The sequence below is a fragment of the Dipodomys spectabilis genome, unplaced genomic scaffold (genome assembly GCF_019054845.1).
Source record: "Dipodomys spectabilis isolate Male_0828 unplaced genomic scaffold, ASM1905484v1 ptg000157l, whole genome shotgun sequence".
Classification (NCBI taxonomy): Eukaryota; Metazoa; Chordata; class Mammalia; order Rodentia; family Heteromyidae; genus Dipodomys; species Dipodomys spectabilis.
Genome location: NW_024870834.1, coordinates 53,920 through 69,684, shown reverse-complemented (window position 1 = coordinate 69,684; position 15,765 = coordinate 53,920). Strand labels below are relative to the sequence as shown.

The window sequence follows — 15,765 nt, the reverse complement described above, 5'->3', positions numbered from 1 at the left end:
TCAACAGAGATCAGGCTTCATTTTTGTTTTAATTAACTACTCAGCTTTGTGTTTTGCAGAATGGACCTGTGGAAGCTGAGGCATACATTCATCATCATTTCGAAGAAGGAGACCATGTAAGTAATAAAAACCATGCTTTCATTTGAGGGATTTTATTTATCTTTATGGATATTCACTGTGGAAAGCCAGCCGTGACAAGTGTGAGTGAGTGTCCAACATTGTATTCATGAGCCTCTGTATGGAACTGAGTGGCTCAACCTGACACATCATAGTACAGACAACCAGTTCCATAACTCATGTTTTTATTCTGTGGTTATCGTGAGTTATACCAGTTATAAACCTTATATTAGTGAATTGATAAACTAACAAATAAATAATCACATGTAGATGAGAAAGAAGTTTCAGTATGAAGTCTGGACCAATGACCAAAGACTACTGGTCTGAGATCATTGGTGAAGAGTGTGTGGACCCCTTGAGGTTTCATACATAAACAAATATCATCTGTTGCCTGGGTTGGAGTGACTGTTTTTATTCTTTGCATTTTGTATTTTTATGCATTGCCTTTATTCTATTTCTCCTTCATAAATACACCAAAGGAATTTCCTATCAGTGTTTATAAATACCAAAATGTGATGATGAAGAGCTTGAAGTGTGATGCTGTCACACTTTTACTCTTTTATGTAAAATTAATCATTTAGGTAATTCGGTCAATAAGAGAAGTGTGAGTTTGTCTTAGTATTTGCCGTGAAGCAGTAAGCAATAGGACAATGTATGGAAAATAATGAATTTCCTTTAAAAGTGTTCCAGCTGTCTTATTGAGGATGATACACAGACACTGCTAATAGAAGTTCTGACGCTGAGTCGGAGCAATCCTTTTACTATTCATTGTAATAGAAAATTAATAGGTATTCTTACCCGAAGTTAATATATATGGAAATGACTGCCTAATTGAAAGACCAAATGAATGGAACAACAGAGCATACTAGCTCCTTTCCCTCATCCTCTGCTATGCTCTGTGGTCTTTAGAGCTGAGTAGCTTGAACTCACCATGGTTTGTCCAGCCTCTGCTCATCTCCAACTCCAGGTGCACATAGACAAATGTGAGTATCAGTCACATGCGTCTGTGGTTTGCGGTTCTGTTTAGAGTTTTCTGTAAAGTATTTGGAAAGCATTAAGTATAATTAAAAGAGAATAACCAGATGGCGCCAGTGGCTCACGCCTTTATCCTAGCTACTCAAGAGGATGAGATTTGAGGATTGCGGTTCAAAGCCAGCCTGTGCAGGAAAGTCCGTGAAACTCTTATCTCCCCCCAGAAAACTGGAAGTGGCACTATGGCTCAAGTGGTAGAGCGCTAGCCTTGAGCTGAAGAGCTGAGGGACAGTGCCCAGGCCCACAGTTCAGGCCCCATGACCAACTAAAACAACAACAAACAAACAAAAGAATAACCATGTTTTAAGGATGAATATGAGGCTGCCGTGCGGTGTGAAGTTCAGTAGATTCTCTGGACCATGTGGTGGTCTATGCAATGAGGGAGATGATGAGAATGGGAGGCATTCACTGATCATTGCGGATTTTTTTATTATTATTCATGAACGACAAATCATTCATGAACAATACAGACCCGAGGCCTGCTGCTAAGATGGCACTCACGGGTGGCCTCTGACTCCTAGACAAGGGCTACATGTCTCAAGCATGAAAGTCCCTCTTGTGTCTCTGTTCAAAGGCAGATTCCAATGAGTTGCAAGGACCTGCTTATTGTGCTCATGAATTGAAAACGATCATTATTAAAATATTAATGGCAGAACAAATAAACATATAAAAATGAAGCATAAGCGGGTACCCATGGCTCACACCTGTATTCTTAGCTACTCGAGAGGCTGAGCTCTGAGGATCACAGTTCGAGGCCAGCCCGGGCAGGAAAGTCCATGAGACTCCAATAAAGTCCAATAAACAACTCAGAAAAAGCCAGAACTACTGCTGTGGCTCAAGTGGTAGAGCACTAGACTTGAGCACAAAGATGCTCAGGGATAGTGCCTAGGCCCTGAGTTCAAGCTGTAGGACTGGCAAAAAAAAAAAAAGAGCATAAAGTATAGCTGTATATACATAGCAAGGAAAACATAGGTTAACATAAATGAAAATCCAGAGAGCATGGTGGCTGTGAGTCCAGTTAAATTAACATCGTGGTGTTTTTTTCAATTAATGTAGCTGGTGGATTCAAGAATGTTTACGATTTTATGTAAAATCAGTAATTTAGGCAATTCTGTAAATTAGTGTTTCTTTGTTAGCAACAGTAGCATTAGCCTGTGTTTATAATCACTCTAGTCTGGATCCTTTTGTATTTATTCAGACAAAAGCCAGACTCGGTTGTTTTAGCATCTACTTTGTTCTCCCCAGAGTTGGTGCCCGTGGCTGGTCAGGGTTCCTGCCCCCAAAGGTGGTGTGCCTTCACATGGAATATGCGAATCCTATGTAAGTCATGGCTGTCATCTTCGACTGCCAGTTGCTTGGTGACTTTCATGGATGCTCATAAAATGCAAATGATGGATACCGTATTGAAAAGCTTTTTATGACACATTGGTTGGAGATTGTGGTTGATTAAAATAAACCTCACAGTTGGGTGCTGGTGGCTCAAACTTGTAATACTAGCTACTCAAGAGGCTGAGGTCTGATGATTATGACTCAAAGTTAGGTAAGGCAGAAAAGTCTGTGAGACTATGATCTCCTATTAACCACCAAAAAGCCAGAAGTAGAGCTGTGGTTCAAGTAGTAGAGCACTAGCTTGGAGCTGAAAAGCTGAATACCCAGGCCCTGAGTTCAAGCCCCAGGACCAGGACATCCACAAACATATCAATCGAGATTAATCAAAGATTGGTAAAAGACTATATTCCCAAATAAAATCTAAAAGCACAGAAGATCAGAATCAGTTAGTCCACATTGTTCTGGAAAAATTTAAAATATCCAGGCTGACATCCATTTAGACATTCACAGCTGGTCAATGTACCATTTTTAGCATTTTCATAGTTTCTACAGACACCTTGGATGGTTAAATATGCTGTTACCATCTTGGAGAAAAAGCACATATGGTTTATTTATTCATTTGGACAGAATATATAATCTAAACAAAAAACGATTGTTCACGCTGCAATGATATGAATGGAATCAAGTCTGAATAGAGGGGTATGCTCATATTTTTACTTTTTTATAGTCCATTATAAATAAAAACCCAACTCTACTCCCTCTTCTGGAAAAGAGTCTATTGACCAATATTAGAAGCACTCAGAGAACTTGTTGTGCTTTGCTGGGTTGTTCAGGAGCATTAATTTTATTATGAGTGAGTCAATAAACATAAGTACCGTGAATGGGATAGATAAGTCGGTTCAAGTACCATCTCGTTTTGCGCCTATCTGCAGGAGCAAATTTATGATTAAATCTTCCACACCGTTGTCAGCCCCAGCCTGTGGCTTGCATCAGTAGCCAGCACAGCGTGGACATGCAGATCCTCGGGATGGTATATTCATACTCATTTCTTCCTTTAGCAAATTAGAAAACGTTACGTAAAATTTAGGTTAAAAGAATAGGTAGCAGAAATAACTGTAATTTAAACGTGCGCTACTTCTGAGGCTGTATTTTGAATCAATAATAACGAGTGAGTTTGTTGTTTTACCATGGAAGTCAATTAAAAAATAAATAAGATCGGAGCTTTTCACTGATTATCCTAGCTATACATTATTCCATTTTTGATCGCTTTTCTGCTTATATGACTCTTTGTTACGGACAAATATATTAATAATTATTTAAAGGTAGGCATTGAAAACTCATGCCTGTCATCCTCACTTCTCAGGCAGGAGGCTAAGATCTGTGATCACAGTTCAAAGCCTACCCGGACAGGAAAGTCTATCCTCTCCAACTAAACATCAAAAAGCCAGCCAGAGTGGAGCTGTGGCTCAAGTGGTAGAGCATTAGCCTTGAGTAAAAATGCTCAGGTGCATGCACAGTCCCTGACTTCAAGACCCAAGACTTTCTCTGTCTCTCTCTCTGTCTCTCTCTACCCTCTCTGTCTCTGTCTCTGTCTCTGTCTGTCTGTCTCTCTCTCATGCACACACACACAATAATAATCACTTGAAATGTTAAGTGAATCAGAGGTGAATTATATGGTCCCCTAGAGAATATATCTTAGTCTTTCAGAAGGAGTTTTATGTTTTTATTTTTATTTCAATTCAACATGTCAGTTCATGAGAACACTGCCATCCCCCCATCCTTCTCTCCCCTCTCCCCCAAGCCTACCCATCCCCTCACTTTTCCTAGTTCCACCTTCACACGTATACATTGACTATTATGACTGCGTTTTCCCAACCTGCCTTTCTTTATTCAGCCAGTCCGCTGCTCTCGTCCTCAGCCCTCTTCTGATAGCTCAGGTTCTAGCTCCTTGCTGTTCACGGTTCTAGGCTGTGAGTTAGTTGTTCAAAGGAGTACTACCATGTATGCCATACACATGTGTGCGATCCACACACACACACACCTTGTGTATACCATGCACACATGCATATGACGCATAGTGGGAGTTTTCTGTTGTGCACACTGGATTCACTGCAGTTGATTTAAATGTTCTAGAAAGGCCACTCTGGTCTTAGAGACTGATGGCTTTCCCTCTATCTGTTCTTCGTGTGAGTTTTCAAAGGTGTGTGTACTGTGTGTATTAAAATGTGAAAATGAAAGGTGCTGGTGGTTCACACTTGTAATTCTAGCTATTCAGGAGGCTGAGAGCTGAGGATTATGGTTCAAAGCCAGGCAGAACAGGTATGAACCACCAAAAAGCCAGACAGAAGTGGAGCTGTGGTTCAAGTGGCAGAGCACCCTGATTTAAAAAGCTTAGGCCAGTGCCCAGATCCTGAGTTCAAGCCCCAGGATTGGCCAAAGGAAAAAAAAAAGGAAAAGATTCTATACATGCATAGGACCTAGTAAAGCCAAGCTGTTTAAAAGACAAGAAACTAGTTGACAGTTAATTTGATTCAATATTAGGATAATTTTTTTAAAACACCAATCAAGTTCATGTTTTCAATTCTATTTTAGGTGACTGCTAAATATTTCTGACAAGATAAAGTCACACGTACGGGATGTAAGTATTTGTCAGTGTTGGAGTTCTGAGGGGGGATTCGTGTTGTATGTAGAAAAAGTATACCAATTCTAGAAGGAAAGGCAAAGGAAGGCCAGTGAGGGGAACACATTTGGAACTGTGTTTCATGACCACAATGTGAGTCGATTGCAAAAAGGCTTGAAGTGTGGGATGAGAAGGCAGACAGATTTGTGAGATAACCTTTGGTGTTTTATGGATTTTGATTTTATTATTCAAAGTCAATAAATGAAAGAATACACCAACATGGCAATGTGTAGAGATGGAGAATCATGCATATCCAGGCATGAACACACATTGTATGAGGCCCCAATTATTACTAATATCTCTTGAAAGTCATGGAGTGTTCCGTGAGTCATAAATGGGTCACAAGACAAACAGGCAAGGGAGAAACAAGGTAATGGAATTCTTGTTTTGAGTTACTGGTAAATTTGGTATTCCTCTATTTAAGAGAAAAAAATTATAGTACAAAATAATAAATGACTAAATTTAATTGTAGTTGCATAATCAAATTTGAACGATATGCAGTGATGTAAAGAATATGTCGATATCTTATTATTCCATGCATAATTAGTCCTAGTCCTCAGAGTGAGTGCATTTAACATCTCGACATGGCCGTGATCTCTCTGAGTGACAACCAAAGCACTTGTCTTGGTATGAGTGGCTTATTTAAGAGTTATTCACTGTATTTTTTTAAGAAATGCATTTATTATGAGACATTAACTATAGGCCATTATGGGATTAATATGAAATTTGTATTCTTTAATCAATATTTATAATACTGAGATTGACTAAAGAAAAATATTTGGCTGAGATTAATTGCTCTTTTGATAGTACTTACAGATACTTAGGCCTGTTATTCATTTGGAATTATTGGCATCAATATGTTGGAAATGAACAAATCAATGAATGAAGAAATGGATGAAGAAAAGAGGGTAAAATCTTCCCCAGTCATCATGTCTCTTGTCCGATAGGTCACGAATGATGAATAATTCACCTCAGAGTCTCTTATTTGTGCCCGGAGAGTGAGCTGCCCAATTATCTTTGTTGCAAGTATTCTCCACGCATTAGCTGTACACAAAGGTTCCATCCCTAGAGTTCTGTGGCTCATTTATTTTGATTCTGTTATTACAAAAAATGACAAAATTCACACTTATTACATAAAGATGGGAAAAGGAGCAAGCATTGTCCAGTTTTGGAGTGAGGGCAGAAATAGTTTCAGGTAATTTCATTGGAAGTACTAATGTTTATCAGCCAGCAAATGAATCTAGAAAGTTACCTCTCCACAATTCCCCCAAGCTGTTGTTGTCTCTCACTGATTGCATGATGATTAGGTAAACTAAGTGAGAGCCTCTTACCTCTTTGTCTAATGACGTCAGACAGTACAGATTTTAGACAACCTTGAAGTCCTTAGTCTGCTCCAAGTCCGGTATTACTCCTCTTCTTAAGAGATAATGAGCTGGTTGCTGGTGGCTCACACCTGTAATCCTAACTACTCAGGACACTGAAATCTGAGGATTGGGGTTCAAAGCCAGCCCGGGGAGAATGTCCATGAGACTCTTATCTAAATAAATCACCGAAAACTGGAAGTGGTGGCTCAAGTGGCAGAGTGCTTGCCTTGAGCTGAATTGCTGAGGGACAGCGCCCAGGCCCAGAGTTGAAGCACCATTACAGAGAGAGAGACAGACAGAGAGAGAGAGATAATGAAAGAAAACCAGTCAGGTAGCACTAGCTGTGAACAGCTTTGTGTAATGAGAATGTGTGAAGTTTGCTATGTTCTCTCTCTTCCTCAGGATGGACATGGGCAGAATGAGGATTGCTCTAGAACCAGCGTGAGTTCTCATTTACTTTCCTGTCTGTGTTTGGGGGGTTTATTTAAGAACAGTCACTGGATTATTAAAAGCTGCATACCATAACCAGTGGTGGTCGGCTGCCTTTGAACCATCAGTAGTAGGTTCACGTGAAGTACTTTACAAATAATGAGTAGATGAGGCTGAGTGTGGTGTTCCATAGCTGTAATCCGTGTGATGGGGGAGCACAGCCTATCTAAGAAATACAACTAAAGTAAAAAGGGCCGTGGCTCAAGTGATAGTGTGCCTCTCTAACAAGAGTCAGGCCCTGAGTTCAAACCCCAGCATCACTAAGTAAAAGAAAAAGAAATAATACCTGGCTAATGGGAGATAAACCACACATGTGGGAGACAAGAAGATCGTGAGTGCAAGGATAGCCCATATGACATTGTGTTTGAGACACTACCTCAAAAACAAAAATCAAAATGCAAATAAAAGTCTGGGAGGTGGCTCATAGATCAAGTGGAAGAGTCTTGGTTTAACATGCATGTGTTTGTGAGTTGAATCCCAAGTACTGCAAACAACAAACCCTAAAATCAAACTTGAAGAAGATAGTGGAATAGATAAATAAATATTCAAATTATCCGTATATAAATTAAGAACAATAAGGTTCTTGGAAGGTTTTTTTTGTACCAGTCTTGGGGCTTGAACTCAGTGCCTAGGCACTGTCCCTGAGCTTTTATGCTCAAAGCTAGCACTCTACCACTTGAATCACAGCTCCATTTCCAGCTTTTTGGTACTTAGGCAGAGATTTGAGTCTCACAGACTTTCCTGCCTAGGCTGGCTTTAAACAAAAATTCTCAGATCTCAGCCTCCAGAGTAGCTAGGGTCACTGGTATAAGCCTGTAAAGTTTTTTTTTAATCTTAGCATTTATAATTAACGACCCAGTCATTAGGCATAGGAGAAACAATTAGGGAGAGGCTCACTCCTACATCAGTGATGACCATCGGTGTATATGCGTCACAGATGATGAATTTGTGTGGAATTCTAAAGCCATCCACATCAATCCCATTCTTTGTTTGAAATGATCCTGCCAGACAAGTGTGAGCAATAGGGATTGTATTTTGTTTTCATTTACATATTCATTTTATGCTATTTTACAGTTGGATCATTGCGGTGATATATGCATTTATGTGAATTATTCAGTCATGTACAAAGGTAAGGTATAGTTGCAGGTATTAAAAACATTGGTGTCCCAATGGATGTAGATGTTACGTAGCTGTAACCTCATGGCCGAGTATAATGAACAGAAAATAGTCACTCTCTAGGTCAAGGAAAGTTGCCAGTTGTTCATTTTGTTCTTTTACAAAAATAAGTAAATACAACAAATGTCTTCTAAGTGATGACCTTCTAAATGAGTAACGAAAGGAAAGATGACAAGCAAGAATCAAGGAAGACTGTCTGGTTTTAATGATCTGATTTTCTCTGTCATCCCCAGCTGGGATGCGTTGAGCTGATTTATGCATTTTCTCCATGGTTACATCTCTGTTAGGAGAGAGAAAATCAATGTGAATAATAATCAGAGTTATTATTTTGAGTGTTTTTAAAAGGTATTTGCTCCATTATTAAAACAGTATTAAATATAACCAAAGAAGGTGAAATGTGCCAATGTTAAATATCAAGTTGATGTTATTACATTGAGGAATTCAAGTGTGAAACTCAGAGCTTGGTTTATAAAAGAAATATGGACCCTGTGGAGATGATTATGTAGATGGATCTTCATGATATTCAAGAGTCTCCTTTTGTAGATTTATGTGCATTTCATTACCAGCGTATTAATCGATAATGTATTTGACAAGACATAGAGAGGGCAATCCAGGACCCACAAGGACAGCGGATGGCGTGGGAGTAATGAGGGGTGAACGCCATGTGTCTGGGACACTTTGTGTCCAGCATAGATAGAACCTGGACCAGTCCCCTTTGTGAATGGATCTGATAGATGCACGTCAGGGCATATATGATTCGTGTTTCCTACCTTCCTGTTGATGAATTAAACACACACACACACACACACACACACACACACAGCCTAGTGAGAGACCAGCAGCCGGGTAAAATGGTCCAATTGAAAAGAAATGAAGGAGGAGAGACATTGTCTGTTCCTAAAATATATAACGAGCATATTATAGAAAAGGACTCGGTTATAAGTTAATCAAATGTATTCAGATTGAACGAAGGACGACAGACAGTGATAGATTATAGCCATTGTTCTTGGTCAATTGCAAGCATTAAGCTTATTTTATCAGAACACCAGCATTAAGCTGATTTAAGAGTTCTGCTAGGAAAAGACTTCCTGTGATGGCACAGTGTTAGGAAAGAGGCCACAATGATTAATAGCCACAATACATATTCTATTTTGGGGAGCTGATTTAGAGGTATGCAAAGAATTCCTAAATATTTTTAATGAATCAAAATTAACTACCACCGAGTGACAAATACTAGCTTGCTTTGGTGGTTTGTTTAGGGTAATTTCCTCTCTTTTTATACTTGTATTTTTGTGTATGAAGAATAATCCCATGAAGCCAACCATAACTAGTATAATTTGACATTAAGAAGAATCATCACACTTAGGAATGCAACTATGAAAGGCTGAAGACAGATAATGCGAGATTTGTCAGTAGATTAATGACAGCTATGTTGATAGGATGCCATCCTAGGTATCTCACAAAGGCATATGTTCTTGCCGGGTGTTTGGTGAGTCATAGGCATTTAGAAATCTTATTAATGAATTAATGGATCAGTCAATAAATGTGAGAGATAAGGGTGAGGAAGACTTGGCTGCTCCTAGGCCAGTGATGACCGCTACCAGTGTGATGAGTGTTAGATCATGAATACCACGTGCTTAGAACTCAGGGGTATGGGAAGAAAGATAGAGGAAGAGTCAGGGTCGATGAAGGAATGTGTTATTTTTCACCCTCTGCTGTGTGCTGTAATCCTCAAGGTGGAGGTCCCGTGGCTGTCCGCTGCCTGGGTCAGACATAAGGCAGCTTGGAACCTGTGTGAGTAGATTGTTTTTTTATCGCATTATTAAAAACTGCAAAGCATAATGAATTCGGGCCTAGTGTAACTGATGCCAAATGAAATTAGTGTGAAGTACATATTAAATTAAGTATATGTGGTAAACTGCAACTCAATGCATGTGAGAAGGTTCTTTACACAGATGAGGAACACTGAGGCTTTCTCTTGGATTTTTGTGAATGATATTGATTTAAACTAATATTAATGAATTAATGGATGAGACGAAAAAGGAAGGAGAAAGAGAGGCTAGTATTGTGCCAATGAGGACCACATTGGCATTTGAGTTGCAGTTAATGAGTACATATTTAGAATTCTGAAGTCCACGGCAATGAGGGCTGGACTTTGTGTTCATGCATTTCATGCCATCGTTAAAGCTGAGTCGATGAACAAATCAAGAACACAAATACTGCCAGGCACTGGTGACTCACATCTGTAATCCTGGCTACTCAGGAGGCTGAGATCTGAGGATCCCAGTTCGACACTAGCTGGCATAGAAAAGTCCATGAGACTCATATCTCTCATCAACCAGCAAAAAGCCAGAAACGGAAGTGTAGTTCAAGCAGTAGAGTGTCAGCCTTGAGAAAAAAAAAAAAAAAGCAAGAGCAAACGACCCTGAGTTCAAGCCTCAGTATCAGCGTGCATGCAAGTGTGTGGGCGTGTACACACACACACACACATACACACACACACACAAACACCCACACACACATCAGCTAGGTGAAGAGGTGAAGCATTATCCAATTATGAAAATACAAAGCAAGGCAAGAAATCCCATCTGTGCTTTGAAAACATGGAGTCCAAAGAGAAATGGATGAGGTAGTCAGTATAAATTCTAAGAAATATTTCTGCTCTGGGCTAGTGGGAAGTTTGAAGATGTTCACTTTGTAAGACAGGAATATGAACAACTTGTCAGCAGTGACCACCTGCGTGAATGTCTAAATGAAAGACACAGGACAAAGGTCAGAGCGCAATTCCCCATCATCTGCTGCTTCTGAATTCCTCAGAATGACGCGGTGTGGACCCACGCTTTCTGAACGGTCCCTGGCAGAGCCGGGGCCAGACTGCGTAATCGCCAATGATCTTCTCTCTGCTGGAGTCACTTTTTGAAAGGTTTTAGTGGAATATTAATATCAAGTCAAGAAAGCTAAACAATCCAATTTTATTATCAGATGGTAGAAGCATTATAGTGACAGTTCCTTAAATGAAAAACTAAGGGCAGTGGTGAAGGTATTTAGTCTCTGTCTAATTGACTCTGTGCGTGCATGCTCAGGATCCTAACACCCATTATTCTTGCATTCTGTGATTTATGTGTTTCCACATTCAATAATCAATGCTCCAAAGTAGATGGCAATATGGGAAGGAGAGGGAGGTGGGAAATAAGTTGGATCAGAGCACATTTTACCTATTTACATATCTATATATACACACATATAAAATAATATATAATACTATACATAAAATAATAATAAATACACAAAAATAGGTGGTAAGGGACCCACTAAATATTGTTACAAGGAGAGGCAGGAGGTTTAAGAGAGTGGAATATACATGTAAACTGGCACGTTGAAACCCCTTGTACACTACTTAAAGCCTGGGTCATGATGGTTAATGTGAAGGAAACCCGTCTGAACCTGGATGTCTGGCCTGTAAGCCAGCAGCTCCTTTCTCAGGGAACACACACAGTGGCCCATGCACCTGGTCCTTGCCACTTGGTTCAATGGTTTGCATCCAACATTACAATTTAATCAATGAAGGCCTCAATCAACTAATGAAGTATTACTTCATTTTTTAAAAGTTATGTCAAGAAATTCTACTGATGCATTTTGAAAACACAGAAGTCCCATTTGAAATAAATGTCTCCTAGCTTTCCTCCTTGGCTGGGGGTTGCTTAGGGAGAACACATTTAAAGCAATGTTTTTGCTCGGGTGCATGCCAATATACATATTTTTCAGACGTAAGAAAATACATTCTTGGTTAAAGATGACATCAGTATTTCCTGTATTGTTACTCTGCATTTGTAGGTGTTACATTTTGCGGTCTGTCCCCTGCTGTGCTCGTGGGCCCTTTGAGCTGCGGTAGTTCCCCCACACTCTGGGCTGTTGCTCTGAAATGGTGTGTATGTGACTGTTCATCTTTCATCTTGTCCATGTGAGTTGCTCAGCATTATTCACTGTGTTTTGAAGACATAATCATGAGACCTGCATTTACCAGTATCTATAGCAATTAAGCAGGGTCTTTAGACGGAGTGATGCATACATAAAAATCTATCGACTATAAATAAGAGCTCCATACTGATCTGATCATCATTCTGGGCATATCTCATAGGAAGCTATCTTTTGTTGAGTATGCCCAAATCACTGGCTTTAAAAGATCATTATTGGTGAATTAGTGGTCAGTCAACACAGTAGATAAGAAAGAGGAGGGTCTGGACCCTCCTGGACCAATGATGACCCCCACTAGTATATGAATCTCAGATGGTAAGTCCTACTTGTTATCCACCATGAAAGAAAAGAGGAAGAGCTGGGGTCTCTGGAGGAGTGTGTCATTTTTTACCCTTTGCTCTGTTTCTCCTCAGGATGGAAGCCCCCGAGGGGGCTGGCAGGTTTTCCACGGGCCGTTCCGTCGCGCCATTGTTCCAGCTCTCCTGGGGCCTGTGTGAGTAGAGTTCCTGTTCTGGCTTAGGGGATTTGTTAAAGATTATTTATTGCATTATTAAAAATGGGAAATGTAATCGCATTAGGCCAAGTGTGACGAATGATACAGATGGAATTAATTTGCAGTCACATTTTCAATTATGTCTGTAGGAAAAACTGAGAGTCATGATCGCAGAGCACACATTTATGCGAAATGGTTCTTTATCCAGATGAGGACTATCTGGGGCTTTTGTGAATGATAGTGTTTTAAATTGTTATTAGTGTATTTGTGAATTAATGATTGTGTCAGGAGACAATGCAACAAGGACCCAGGGCCTGGTGGTGAGGAGGGTCCCAGGTGGTGCAAAGAGAACTGTGTGGTTCATCCCGCAGACCTGTGGTCTTCATTCTCACGGATCAGTGAGCAAACCAGGAGGAGAAACAGAAACACATCCAGATAAGTGAGGGGAAGCACTGCCCAGTGACAAAAATAGGCGATTAGGCAAGAAAACCCATTAAACACACTAAATCTCAGAGAGGAGTAAATGGCCCATGACTGTTAACTTTCTGTCTAAGAATCATGTACTCAGTTTAAATTATAGACAATGATTGTGTTCTGGAGAAAGGTCACAGTCATTCATTTCAGATGAAAATGAATATTCTCCAAGTAGCAATTGCCTACATAACTGTCCAAATGAAAGATTCCGGCCAAGGGTCAACAAGCAACGTCTCGTTCTTTGTCATCTGCTCTGCACTGCCCTGTGCCCCTCAGCACACATCCGTTCTTCACGCTCGCCAGCCCGGCACTTCCACCAGCCTTCAGACCCACGCACACAGAAGGAAGCCAGTGTTCTTCTCGCTGTGGTGGTCCATTTTAAAAGCAAGATGGTTTAAAAAAAGCATGATCTATAATCAAAATATCTGTAGTGATCATTACAGAACAATACAAATTTGAACCCCGGAGGACGGTCCTAGATAGGTACTTAGTCTCTGATAAAATGAACCCAAAGATGGGCCTCAAACGTCCTCACGGCGATTACTCTTGTGTTTTGTGGTCTGCAGGTTCTCTTTCTGAATTAGCTGATCAATAGACTGACTTATGAACATGAAGTGACAGGGCTCCTTCTGGATGAAGGAGCGCAGCTGCTCACGTGACTGCTGGGTCATGAGCACTGGGACTGAAGATCTGAGGGCCAGCATAGATGGAATCCTGACCTGGCTCCTCTTTGTGAAGGGGTCCTCTGTGCAGATGTCAGATCCTTCCAGAAAGATCTGGAAGATCTGGAAGGATCTTTCTGCTCATGTCTGTAGAAAGGATCACTAAAAGATTCAAGGACTGATGACTGAATACATGTACAAAGGAACAGAGGTGAAGAGAGTATAGCACCATTTATTACTAAAACAAATAGCTTGCAAAATACTCAATCATACCTCGATTTGGTGTTTTCATCTTGTGTTAAGGGTAACACAGACAGCAATAGAGAGTTGTTACTCTTGCTCCTGACCAATTGCAAGTTTGGAGTTTTTGGTTAACAGTAAAAGAAATCTTATAATCATTCATTAGAAGCCTAAAAAATGAATGAATGATTGTAAATAGGGATCACTAGAGAGAATGTTTTTGAATTATTGCAAAGGTGATGTCCAGAGGGGTTACAGTTATAGAAGTCAGGTATTGAGTACATTTCTTTTTGAACAGTGTCACCTCTTCCCTAGTTTTCTCCCAGTTTTTCCCTCCCAACCCCGTCCCTCACAATTTGTATAGCTCATTTTCAACATGGTGTCTAATGAGTATCGCTGCTGCATTTGTTCACCTTCTCTCACACCATTCCCATGGGGAGAACTTCTTTTTCTCACTCTCTCTGCTCCCATGGAAGCCTCTGGGTGACCGAGGACACCAGCGCCACCCTCAGGACCAGTGAGGGAGTTGTAATGGTGTTCTCTCATGCTTCTCTTCTTTTGACTACATTCATAATAACATTAAAATTAGCTCAGTTAAGTGCCGGTGGCTCACACTTAGAATCCTAGCTTCTCAGGAGACTGAGATCTGACGATTAAGGCTCAAAGCTAGACTGGGTGGGAAAGTCCATGAGACTCTTTAATTAAGCACCAAAAACAAAAATGCCATAAGTGGAGCTGTGGCTCAAATGATAGAGTGCTAGTCTTGAGCACAAAAGCCCAGGGACAGCATCCAGGCACCAAGTTCAAGCCCCAGGACTGACACACAAAAAAATGATCAAATCTATCATAGAGGAGGGCTAACCCAAGATGTTCGTTGTAGTTATTAATATTTAAATAAGACGTGAGTAGACATTATCACAGAAATCTCCTGTTAAGAATGTATGAGGCAGCGCACGCTCGTTAACTGCGTTTGGTCCCTGCACAGCGTCGCTTACGTACGTTGTACAGTATAACCAAACACATCTGTCAAGCGAAGGAATTACAAGAATAAACAATTCACCATGGCTCAAGTATCAATATTATAGCACTGTGGATTTAGTGTATCATATGCAATGTAAATATTGATTAATGAAAAGATAATGAATGCCTGTTGATAAGGAGTCTGTCTATGGATGTGACCTATATTGAAAGAGCTTGCTTTTCTCCTAAACCATCGATTATTATTACCATTGGAATACTAATTTAGGCAGTAAATATATATAGGAACAAATGGAGGAGTGACCCAGTGATGCACCAGTGGTAATAATGAGTGGTGGTTTAGTCATCCACAAGGAATAATGTGCATTTAAAACTCTGAATTTCAACACTCAACTAATGAGGCTGCTTCTCTTTCAGGAGATGGCTGTAGAGAAATGTCAGGGATACCATGACAAGGTCCTTGTGTTCATGTTGTAGATTTAGAATGGCATCTAATGCATGGAATACAGCTTCATTATGCTCAGCTGAAAATATGATGAACAGAGCAAAGCATTTCCAACTCTGAATATTGTTAATTAATATTTAAAAAGCTGTGGTCATTTGGAAATAACTGAGCAGAATATTGCCACTTCAGGGAGGAGTAGTAATATAGGGCATAAGTGCAGATGAATTGTATTGTTATGTTTTAATCTCAATATCAATTTTTTTTTCTTTCTTTCTTTCTTTTTCTGGGACTTGAACTCAGGCCCGGGGCAC

General features: G+C 40.1%; 1 non-coding gene across 1 annotated transcript; it reads left to right on the top strand.

Moving 5' to 3' along the window:
* The first annotated feature begins 10,253 nt into the window (after window positions 1-10,253).
* LOC122118913 lies at window positions 10,254-10,324 on the top strand. Its single transcript, XR_006149464.1, has one exon. It is a non-coding gene; the product is annotated as a small nucleolar RNA SNORD113/SNORD114 family (small nucleolar RNA).
* The last annotated feature ends 5,441 nt before the right edge of the window (window positions 10,325-15,765 follow it).